This window comes from Cetorhinus maximus, unplaced genomic scaffold (genome assembly GCF_964194155.1).
Source record: "Cetorhinus maximus unplaced genomic scaffold, sCetMax3.hap1.1 HAP1_SCAFFOLD_599, whole genome shotgun sequence".
Taxonomy (NCBI): domain Eukaryota; kingdom Metazoa; phylum Chordata; class Chondrichthyes; order Lamniformes; family Cetorhinidae; genus Cetorhinus; species Cetorhinus maximus.
In genome coordinates, this window is record NW_027596541.1 from 229,217 (window position 1) to 240,223 (window position 11,007).

Here is an 11,007-nt window from a genome sequence, read left to right on the forward strand (position 1 = left end):
GTGTTTGATGGGGACGGTGTAGAGGGAGCTTTACTCTGTATCTAACCCCGTGCTGTGCCTGTCCTGGGAGTGTTTGATGGGGACGGTGATGAGGGAGCTTTACTCTGTATCTAACCCCGTGCTGTACCTGTCCTGGGAGTGTTTGATGGGGACGGTGATGAGGGAGCTTTACTCTGTATCTAACCCCGTGCTGTACCTGTCCTGGGAGTGTTTGATGGGGGACGGTGTAGAGGGAGCTTTACTCTGTATCTAACCCCGTGCTGTACCTGCCCTGGGAGTGTTTGATGGGGACAATGTAGAGGGGGTTTTACTCTGTATCTAACCCCGTGCTGGATCTGTCCAGGGAGTGTTTGATGGGGACAGTGTAGAGGGAGCTTTACTCTGTATCTAACCCCGTGCTGTACCTGTCCTGGGAGTGTTTGATGGGGACGGTGTAGAGGGAGCTTTACTCTGTATCTAACCCCGTGCTGTACCTGTCCTGGGAGTGTTTGATGGGGACAGTGTGGAGGGAGCTTTACTCTGTATCTAACCCCGTGCCGTACCTGTCCTGGGAGTATCTGATGGGGACGGTGTAGAGGGAGCTTTACTCTGTATCTAACCCCGTGCTGTACCTGTCCTGGGAGTGTTTGATGGGGGACGGTGTAGAGGGAGCTTTACTCTGTATCTAACCCCGTGCTGTACCTGCCCTGGGAGTGTTTGATGGGGACAATGTAGAGGGGGTTTTACTCTGTATCTAACCCCGTGTTGGATCTGTCCTGGGAGTGTTTGATGGGGACGGTGTAGAGGGAGCTTTACTCTGTATCTAACCCCGTGCTGTACCTGTCCTGGGAGTGTTTGATGGGGACGGTGTAGAGGGAGCTTTACTCTGTATCTAACCCCGTGCTGTACCTGTCCTGGGAGTGTTTGATGGGGACAGTGTGGAGGGAGCTTTACTCTGTATCTAACCCCGTGCCGTACCTGTCCTGGGAGTGTTTGATGGGGACAGTGTAGAGGGAGCTTTACTCTGTATCTAACCCCGTGCTGTACCTGTCCTGGGAGTGTTTGATGGGGACGGTGTAGAGGGAGCTTTACTCTGTATCTAACCCCGTGCTGTACCTGTCCTGGGAGTGTTTGATGGGGACAGTGTAGAGGGAGCTTTACTCTGTATCTAACCCCGTGCTGTGCCTGTCCTGGGAGTGTTTGATGGGGACGGTGTAGAGGGAGCTTTACTCTGTATCTAACCCCGTGCTGTGCCTGTCCTGGGAGTGTTTGATGGGGACGGTGATGAGGGAGCTTTACTCTGTATCTAACCCCGTGCTGTACCTGTCCTGGGAGTGTTTGATGGGGGACGGTGTAGAGGGAGCTTTACTCTGTATCTAACCCCGTGCTGTACCTGCCCTGGGAGTGTTTGATGGGGACAATGTAGAGGGGGTTTTACTCTGTATCTAACCCCGTGCTGGATCTGTCCTGGGAGTGTTTGATGGGGACGGTGTAGAGGGAGCTTTACTCTGTATCTAACCCCGTGCTGTACCTGTCCTGGGAGTGTTTGATGGGGACGGTGTAGAGGGAGCTGTACTCTGTATCTAACCCCGTGCTGTACCTGTCCTGGGAGTGTTTGATGGGGACAGAGTGGAGGGAGCTTTACTCTGTATCTAACCCCGTGCCGTACCTGTCCTGGGAGTATCTGATGGGGACAGTGTAGAGGGAGCTTTACTCTGTATCTAACCCCGTGCTGTACCTGTCCTGGGAGTGTTTGATGGGGACGGTGTAGAGGGAGCTTTACTCTGTATCTAACCCCGTGCTGTACCTGTCCTGGGAGTGTTTGATGGGGACAGTGTAGAGGGAGCTTTACTCTGTATCTAACCCCGTGCTGTGCCTGTCCTGGGAGTGTTTGATGGGGACGGTGTAGAGGGAGCTTTACTCTGTATCTAACCCCGTGCTGTACCTGTCCTGGGAGTGTTTGATGGGGGACGGTGTAGAGGGAGCTTTACTCTGTATCTAACCCCGTGCTGTACCTGCCCTGGGACTGTTTGATGGGGACAATGTAGAGGGGGTTTTACTCTGTATCTAACCCCGTGCTGGATCTGTCCTGGGAGTGTTTGATGGGGACAGTGTAGAGGGAGCTTTACTCTGTATCTAACCCCGTGCTGTACCTGTCCTGGGAGTGTTTGATGGGGACGGTGTAGAGGGAGCTGTACTCTGTATCTAACCCCGTGCTGTACCTGTCCTGGGAGTGTTTGATGGGGACAGAGTGGAGGGAGCTTTACTCTGTATCTAACCCCGTGCCGTACCTGTCCTGGGAGTATCTGATGGGGACAGTGTAGAGGGAGCTTTACTCTGTATCTAACCCCGTGCTGTACCTGTCCTGGGAGTGTTTGATGGGGACGGTGTAGAGGGAGCTTTACTCTGTATCTAACCCCGTGCTGTACCTGTCCTGGGAGTGTTTGATGGGGACAGTGTAGAGGGAGCTTTACTCTGTATCTAACCCCGTGCTGTGCCTGTCCTGGGAGTGTTTGATGGGGACGGTGTAGAGGGAGCTTTACTCTGTATCTAACCCCGTGCTGTGCCTGTCCTGGGAGTGTTTGATGGGGACGGTGATGAGGGAGCTTTACTCTGTATCTAACCCCGTGCTGTACCTGTCCTGGGAGTGTTTGATGGGGACGGTGTAGAGGGAGCTTTACTCTGTATCTAACCCCGTGCTGTACCTGCCCTGGGAGTGTTTGATGGGGACAATGTAGAGGGGGTTTTACTCTGTATCTAACCCCGTGCTGGATCTGTCCTGGGAGTGTTTGATGGGGACGGTGTAGAGGGAGCTTTACTCTGTATCTAACCCCGTGCTGTACCTGTCCTGGGAGTGTTTGATGGGGACGGTGTAGAGGGAGCTGTACTCTGTATCTAACCCCGTGCTGTACCTGTCCTGGGAGTGTTTGATGGGGACAGAGTGGAGGGAGCTTTACTCTGTATCTAACCCCGTGCCGTACCTGTCCTGGGAGTATCTGATGGGGACAGTGTAGAGGGAGCTTTACTCTGTATCTAACCCCGTGCTGTACCTGTCCTGGGAGTGTTTGATGGGGGACGGTGTAGAGGGAGCTTTACTCTGTATCTAACCCCGTGCTGTACCTGCCCTGGGAGTGTTTGATGGGGACAATGTAGAGGGGGTTTTACTCTGTATCTAACCCCGTGCTGGATCTGTCCTGGGAGTGTTTGATGGGGACGGTGTAGAGGGAGCTTTACTCTGTATCTAACCCCGTGCTGTACCTGTCCTGGGAGTGTTTGATGGGGACGGTGTAGAGGGAGCTTTACTCTGTATCTAACCCCGTGCTGTACCTGTCCTGGGAGTGTTTGATGGGGACAGTGTGGAGGGAGCTTTACTCTGTATCTAACCCCGTGCCGTACCTGTCCTGGGAGTGTTTGATGGGGACAGTGTAGAGGGAGCTTTACTCTGTATCTCACCCCGTGCTGTACCTGCCCTGGGAGTATCTGATGGGGACGGTGTAGAGGGAGCTTTACTCTGTATCTAACCCCGCGCTGTACCTGTCCTGGGAGTGTTTGATGGGGACAGTGTAGAGGGAGCTTTACTCTGTATCTCACCCCGTGCTGTACCTGTCCTGGGAGTGTTTGATGGGGACGGTGATGAGGGAGCTTTACTCTGTATCTAACCCCGTGCTGTACCTGTCCTGGGAGTGTTTGATGGGGGACGGTGTAGAGGGTGCTTTACTCTGTATTTAACCCCGTGCTGTACCTGCCCTGGGACTGTTTGATGGGGACAATGTAGAGGGAGTTTTACTCTGTATCTAACCCCGTGCTGGATCTGTCCTGGGAGTGTTTGATGGGGACAGTGTAGAGGGAGCTTTACTCTGTATCTAACCCCGTGCTGTACCTGTCCTGGGAGTGTTTGATGGGGACAGTGTAGAGGGAGATTTACTCTGTATCTAACCCCGTGCTGTACCTGTCCTGGGAGTGTTTGATGGGGGACGGTGTAGAGGGAGCTTTACTCTGTATTTAACCCCGTGCTGTACCTGCCCTGGGACTGTTTGATGGGGACAATGTAGAGGGAGTTTTACTCTGTATCTAACCCCGTGCTGGATCTGTCCTGGGAGTGTTTGATGGGGACAGTGTAGAGGGAGCTTTACTCTGTATCTAACCCCGTGCTGTACCTGTCCTGGGAGTGTTTGATGGGGACAGTGTAGAGGGAGATTTACTCTGTATCTAACCCCGTGCTGTGCCTGTCCGTGGAGTGTTTGATGGGGACGGTGATGAGGGAGCTTTACACTATATTTAACCCCGTGCCTGTTTGCAATTTTAAATTTGGTTTCACATACAGAGGTCAAAAGAACCAACCACAAACCACAGTGTGAAACTAGGAAGTGTGATAGGCCGGAGAATTTTCCGGAATCCTCCGAAAGTCCCCATCAATCTGTGACCCTTCCCATTAAACATGGGGCCTGGGTCCTGTTGTGAACACTCCCCCTTCGACAGCGCCGCCCAAACCCACCACCTCTACCGTCTAGAAGGACGAGGGCAGCAGACACATGGCGAACACCCACCACTTGGAAGTTCCCCTCCGAGCCCCTCACCATCCCAACTTGGGAATATATCGGCCGTTCCTTCACTGTCTCCGGGTCCAAATCCTGGAACTCCCTCCCTAACAGCGCCGTGGGTGTACCTACACCACACGGACAAAATCCTGGAACTCCCTCCCTAACAGCGCCGTGGATGTACCTACACCACATGGGCTGCAGCGGCTCATCCACCACCTTCTCAAGGGGGCAATTAGGGATGGGCAATAAATGCTGGGCCCGGCCAGCGAGGTCTAGTTGGTGTCAAAGAGGATAAAAATCAGTCTTCCCATGAGAGCGAGTCCCACATTCTCCCCCACTCCCCGTGGGAGCGAGTCCCACATTCTCCCCCACTCCCCGTGGGAGTGAGTCCCACATTCTCCCCACTCCCCGTGGGAGCAAGTCCCACATTCTCCCCACTCCCCGTGGGAGCGAGTCCCACATTCTCCCCCGCTCCCCGTGGGAGCGAGTCCCACATTCTCCCCCGCTCCCCGTGGGAGCGAGTCCCACATTCTCCCCCACTCCCCGTGGGAGCGAGTCCCACATTCTCCCCACTCCCCGTGAGAGCGAGTCCCACATTCTCCCCGTGGGAGCGAGTCCCACATTCTCCCCACTCCCCGTGAGAGCGAGTCCCACATTCTCCCCCGCTCCCCGTGGGAGCGAGTCCCACATTCTCCCCGCTCTCCGTGGGAGTGAGTCCCACATTCTCCCCGCGGGAGCGAGTCCCACATTCTCCCCACTCCCCGTGAGAGCGAGTCCCACATTCTCCCCGTGGGAGCGAGTCCCACATTCTCCCCACTCCCCCTGAGAGCGAGTCCCACATTCTCCCCGTGGGAGCGAGTCCCACATTCTCCCCACTCCCCGTGGGAGCGAGTCCCACATTCTCCCCCACTCCCCGTGGGAGTGAGTCCCACATTCTCCCCACTCCCCGTGGGAGCAAGTCCCACATTCTCCCCACTCCCCGTGGGAGCGAGTCCAACATTCTCCCCCACTCCCCGTGGGAGCGAGTCCCACATTCTCCCCCGCTCCCCGTGGGAGCGAGTCCCACATTCTCCCCCACTCCCCGTGGGAGCGAGTCCCACATTCTCCCCACTCCACGTGAGAGCGAGTCCCACATTCTCCCCCGCTCCCCGTGGGAGCGAGTCCCACATTCTCCCCGCTCTCCGTGGGAGTGAGTCCCACATTCTCCCCGCGGGAGCGAGTCCCACATTCTCCCCACTCCCCGTGAGAGCGAGTCCCACATTCTCCCCGTGGGAGCGAGTCCCACATTCTCCCCACTCCCCCTGAGAGCGAGTCCCACATTCTCCCCGTGGGAGCGAGTCCCACATTCTCCCCCGCTCCCCGTGGGAGCGAGTCCCACATTCTCCCCCACTCCCCGTGGGAGCGAGTCCCACATTCTCCCCACTCCCCGTGGGAGCGAGTCCCACATTCTCCCCACTCCCCGTGGGAGCGAGTCCCACATTCTCCCCACTCCCCGTGGGAGCGAGTCCCACATTCTCCCCACTCCCCGCGGGAGTGAGTCCCACATTCTGCCCCCGCTCCCCGTGGGATCAAGTCCCACATTCTCCCCCACTCCCCGTGGGAGCGAGTCCCACATTCTCCCCCACTCCCCGTGGGAGCGAGTCCCACATTCTCCCCCGTGGGAGCGAGTCCCACATTCTCCCCGCTCTCTGGGTAAAGACGTTTCTCCTGAATTCCCCGATTGGATTTATTAGTGACCGTCTGATATTGAAGTTCCCCCTCGTTCTTGTCTCTCTCACAAGTGGAAACATCTTCTCTGTGTCGACCCTATCAAACCCTGTTCATAATCTTAAAGATCTCCATCAGGCCACCCCCTCAGTCTCTCTTTTCTAGAGTAAAGATACCCAGCCTGTTCAATCTCTCCTGATAGTTATAACCTCTCTATTCTGGTATCACCCTTTTCACACCTTCTCCAGTGTCTCGAAATCCATTTTATAATGTGGGGGCCAGAACTGTACACAGTGCTCGGAGTGTGGTCTAACCAGACCGGAACTGTACACGGTGCTCCGAGTGTGGTCTAACCGGACCGGAACTGTACACGGTGCTCCGAGTGTGGTCTAACCGGACCGGAACTGTACACGGTGCTCCGAGTGTGGTCTAACCGGACCGGAACTGTACACGGTGCTCCGAGTGTGGTCTAACCGGACCGGAACTGTACACGGTGCTCCGAGTGTGGTCTAACCGGACCGGAACTGTACACAGCGCTCGGAGTGTGGTCTAACCAGACCAGAACTGTACACGGTGCTCGGAGTGTGGTCTAACCAGACCAGAACTATACACGGCGCTCCGAGTGTGGTCTAACCGGACCAGAACTGTACACAGTGCTCCGAGTGTGGTCTAACCGGACCAGAACTGTGCACAGCGCTCCGAGTGTGGTCTAACCGGACCATAACTGTACACGGTGCTCCGAGTGTGGTCTAACTGTACACGGTGCTCCGAGTGTGGTCTAACCAGACCTGAACTGTACACGGTGCTCCGAGTGTGGTCTAACCGGACCAGAACTGTACACGGTGCTCCGAGTGTGGTCTAACCGGACCAGAACTGTACATGTGCTCTGAGTGTGGTCTAACTGGACCAGAACTGTACACGGTGCTCCGGGTGTGGTCTAACCGGACCAGAACTGTACACGGTGCTCCGGGTGTGGTCTAACCGGACCAGAACTGTACATGGTGCTCCGAGTGTGGTCTTACTGTACACGGTGCTCCGAGTGTGGTCTAACCGGACCAGAACTGTACACGGTGCTCCGAGTGTGGTCTAATCGGACCAGAACTGTACACGGTGCTCCGAGTGTGGTCTAACCGGACCAGAACTGTACACGGTGCTCCGAGTCTGGTCTAACTGTACACGGTGCTCCGAGTGTGGTCTAACTGTACACGGTGCTCCGAGTGTGGTCTAACCGGATCGGAACTGTACACGGTGCTCCGAGTGTGGTCTAACCGGACCGGAACTGTACACGGTGCTCCGAGTGTGGTCTAACCGGACCAGAACTGTACACGGTGCTCCGAGTGTGGTCTAACCGGACCGGAACTGTACACAGTGCTCCGAGTGTGGTCTAACCGGACCAGAACTGTACACGGTGCTCCGAGTGTGGTCTAACCAGACCAGAACTGTACACAGTGCCCCGAGTGTGGTCTAACCGGACCAGAACTGTACACGGTGCTCCGAGTGTGGTCTAACCAGACCAGAACTGTACACGGTGCTCCGAGTGTGGTCTAACCGGACCGGAACTGTACACAGTGCTCCGAGTGTGGTCTAACCAGACGAGTGAAGTGGGGAGGGAAGGTTTGAGGGGCTGAGTGGCCACTTGCTGCTGGCTGGAGGTGGTGTTTGGTGCAAGAATGAATCAGTCTGCTCGTTCCTCTCTTTAATTTTGTTATCAGGAATAAAACAGAACTCATTGACATGGCCACACTCTCCGCCCACAACACCCCATCCCTGAACCCACCCTCACGCCCTCCGGGACCCGCCTACCCCCGATCCGACATGCTCCAGCCACCCGCCCACTGCTCCCCAACCCCACACATACCCCTCCCCGAACCCTAACCCTCCCACAACCCCAGCCGAGAGGGAGGGCAGCCATGGTGTCCCAAGCGAGCTTGAGGGAGGCCTCGATGGAGGGTTCCCTGCCCCTATTCGGCGCCACACCATTCACCATGGTGCCCGGCGGGCACTGGTGCAGGGGAGGTTGTGAGCCTGGGAGAGGGGGCAGTGAAGGTGGCAGAGGGAGAGAGGCAGAGAGAGAGAGAGAGGGAGAGAGAGAGTGAGGTGCTGCCCTGTCAAGGATCTGCTGAGTTCTCCGGGGGTCGGGTGGGGGTATTTACAGGGGTGTGGGGGCCATCGAGCTGGGGTCTGGGGACGGGGTGGGTTGCGAATGGGGAGAATCTGAACGTCCACGGCCACGGGTGGAGGTGAGAGGGCAGGCGTCCTGGTCGCTGGCACCAGCATTCATCTTGTCCATCGATCTCGCGCTCCGGGCTCCAGCCTCACGCAGACCTGGTGGGGGAGAGAACAGATACAAGTGGGGGTCAGGGGAGCAGCAATACACCGGGGAGGGTCGGTGCCCGGGCCCCGGGGAGGGTCGGTGCCCGGGCCCCAGGGAGAGTCAGTGCCCGTATCCCGGGGAGAGTCAGTGCCCGTGGGGGGGGAAGTGCAAGTACTTACGTCAACATGTGATTTCACTCATCTTTGGCGGACATCCCCCGGAGTGTCCTCTCCTGACGAATCTACAGAGACAGAGATAGGATCAAAATCTCCCTCTACACCGTCCCCATCAAACACTCCCAGGACGGGTACAGCACGGGTTTATATACAGAGTAAAGCTCCCTCTACACTGTCCCCATCAAACACTCCCAGGACAGGTACAGCACGGGGTTAGATACAGAGTAAAGCTCCCTCTACACCGTCCCCATCAAACACTCCCAGGACAGGTACAGCACGGGGTTAGATACAGAGTAAAGCTCCCTCTACACCGTCCCCATCAAACACTCCCAGGACAGGTACAGCACGGGTTTATATACAGAGTAAAGCTCCCTCTACACCGTCCCCATCAAACACTCCCAGGACAGGTACAGCACGGGGTTAGATACAGAGTAAAGCTCCCTCTACACTGTCCCCATCAAACACTCCCAGGACAGGTACAGCACGGGGTTAGATACAGAGTAAATCTCCCTCTACACCGTCCCCATCAAACACTCCCAGGACAGGTACAGCACGGGGTTAGATACAGAGTAAAGCTCCCTCTACACCGTCCCCATCAAACACTCCCAGGACAGGTACAGCACGGGGTTAGATACAGAGTAAAGCTCCCTCTACACTGTCCCCATCAAACACTCCCAGGACGGGTCCAATCCCCTCAGCCGCTCTTGCCCTTTGCCCTCTGGACTCTGACCTCGAGCAGCTCCTTCTGTGTTGCCTCCTCCATCCGCCGAATGTCGTCCATTGTGAGTCCCACCCATTTGTCAATCCAACAGAAGAGCTGACGGTGGAAGTTAGTGAAAAGTCTCCTCTCTTGCTGCAGGAGGAGAGAGAGAGAGAGAGAGAGAGAGAGAGAGAGAGGGTGTGAGTGAGGCTCAGAGGCAAAGAATATCCCCCCTCCTCGAAACCCTCCACCCCCAGCCCCCGGCACCGCCCCCGGCACCAGCCCCCGGCATTGCCCCCCGGACCCCCCGTTACCCACCCCCAGCACTGCGCCCGGACCCCCCGTTACCCACCCCCAGCACCACCCCCAGTGCTGCCCCCGTTACCCACCCCCAGCACTGCCCCCCGGACCCCCCGTTACCCACCCCCAGCACTGCCCCCGGACCCCCCGTTACCCACCCCCAGCACTGACCCCGGACCCCCCGTTACCCACCCCCAGCACTGCCCCCGGACCCCCCGTTACCCACCCCCAGCACTGACCCCGGACCCCCCGTTACCCACCCCCAGCACTGCCCCCGGACCCCCCGTTACCCACCCCCAGCACTGCCCCCGGACCCCCCGTTACCCACCCCCAGCACTGCCCCCGGACCCCCCGTTACCCACCCCCAGCACTGCCCCCGGACCCCCCGTTACCCACCCCCAGCACTGCCCCCGGACCCCCCGTTACCCACCCCCAGCACTGCCCCCGGACCCCCCGTTACCCACCCCCAGCACTGCCCCCGGACCCCCCGTTACCCACCCCCAGCACTGCCCCCGGACCCCCCGTTACCCACCCACAGCACTGCCCCCGAACCCCCCGTTACCCACCCCCAGCACTGCCCCCGGACCACCCGTTACCCACCCCCAGCACTGCCCCCCGGACCCCCCGTTACCCACCCCCAGCACTGCCCCCGGACCCCCCGTTACCCACCCCCAGCACTGCCCCCGGACCACCCGTTACCCACCCCCAGCACTGCCCCCCGGACCCCCCGTTACCCACCCCCAGCACTGCCCCCGGACCCCCCAGACCCCCCGTTACCCACCCCCAGCACTGCCCCCAGACCCCCCGTTACCCACCCCCAGCACTGCCCCCCGGACCCCCCGTTACCCACCCCCAGCACTGCCCCCGGACCCCCCGTTACCCACCCCCAGCACTGCCCCCCTGACCCCCCGTTACCCACCCCCAGCACTGCCCCCATTACCCACCCCCAGCACTGACCCCGGACCCCCCGTTACCCACCCCCAGCACTGCCCCCGGACCCCCCGGACCCCCCCGTTACCCACCCCCAGCACTGCCCCCGGACCCCCCGTTACCCACCCCCAGCACTGCCCCCGGACCCCCCGTTACCCACCCCCAGCACTGCCCCCGGACCCCCCGTTACCCACCCCCAGCACTGCCCCCGGACCCCCCGTTACCCACCCCCAGCACTGCCCCCGGACCCCCCGTTACCCACCCCCAGCACTGCCCCCGGACCCCCCGTTACCCACCCCCAGCACTGCCCCCGGACCCCCCGTTACCCACCCACAGCACTGCCCCCGGACCCCCCGTTAC

General features: G+C 58.7%; 2 long non-coding RNA genes across 2 annotated transcripts; one reads left to right on the forward strand and one right to left on the reverse strand.

Annotated features, from left to right (window-relative positions):
* Positions 1–5,218: 5,218 nt before the first annotated feature.
* LOC144674257 (uncharacterized) lies at positions 5,219–6,319 on the forward strand. The gene is made up of 3 exons (XR_013574498.1): positions 5,219–5,283; positions 5,711–5,881; positions 6,158–6,319. It is a non-coding gene; the product is annotated as an uncharacterized LOC144674257 (long non-coding RNA).
* A 1,591-nt stretch (positions 6,320–7,910) lies between these two features.
* LOC144674255 (uncharacterized) lies at positions 7,911–9,581 on the reverse strand. Its single transcript, XR_013574497.1, has 2 exons — positions 9,448–9,581; positions 7,911–8,782 (listed from the first exon to the last, which is right to left on the reverse strand). It is a non-coding gene; the product is annotated as an uncharacterized LOC144674255 (long non-coding RNA).
* Between the last annotated feature and the right edge of the window lie 1,426 nt (positions 9,582–11,007).